The sequence below is a fragment of the Myotis brandtii genome, unplaced genomic scaffold (assembly GCF_000412655.1).
Source record: "Myotis brandtii unplaced genomic scaffold, ASM41265v1 scaffold1032, whole genome shotgun sequence".
Classification (NCBI taxonomy): Eukaryota; Metazoa; Chordata; class Mammalia; order Chiroptera; family Vespertilionidae; genus Myotis; species Myotis brandtii.
In genome coordinates, this window is record NW_005353467.1 from 852,630 (window position 1) to 853,610 (window position 981).

Here is a 981-nt window from a genome sequence, read left to right on the forward strand (position 1 = left end):
GGTCCTCCCCATGAAGATACCCACTTGCCAGTGGATCCTGACTGTGCCTTTCAGTGCCTGCTGGCTCCTTTCAGTGACAGCACGATGCCCAGAGGAGCCAGTCCGGGTTCCAGTTCCTACTTCTGTGACTTGGGCACCTTGCATAACCTCTCTGTTCCTCAGTTTCCCCATTTGTAAGATGAATCTGAAAAATGTCACGTGCCTCCTAGGTTTTTTGTGAGGGTGAAATAATATAACACTTGTGAAGCATGGCGAGTAGTGCCTGCAACATGGGAAAGCATTCAGCTGACAGTGGCTACTCCTGCAGAAAAGCGAGCTTCCTCCATACATCAGCACCGCCCACCGCCCTTGCTAGAGCCGCACGTCTAACTTCGCAGCCACTGACCCACTGAGCTGACTACTTTATTTTGGGACATGCATGTCAGTCAGGATCCATTCAGCCTAGGAATCCTTAAAGAATGGCTCCAACCAGAAGTCCTTTGTGTTACAAAACATCCTCTTTTACTTGTTCAAGCAGAGCAGATAGAAGCAATGGTCACGAGGAGGAACATTTGGGGAGGGACCTAGCAATGTTTTGCAAAGACCCTACTGTGGGGATGCTCAGCTGTAACTCACAGAAGTCTACCAAGAGGCTGAGCCAGCCCAGGGCAGTGGGGGCTCAGGACTCAGTGCTCTCCACTCCAGCCTGTCTACAGGCTTTGGATCTCCCACTCTGCCGCAAGCTCTATGATATACTCATCTTCCCATTCTCAGCGACTGGCATTGAGCCCAGTAGTCACTCACATGTCCATGAGCATGAGGGGGTCTGTGTGTGTCTCTTCCGTGGAGCACTCTCTATTCTTTCTGCCTTGGCAATGGGCCAAAGGTTGCTCCCAAATCCAGCCTCATTAGGCTCAACCATTCCATAGCTTCGATGTAATCTCCAAGGGACCTCTGCAGAGACAGGCTTGCTACACATTCACTCCTAGTTACCCTCAGCAT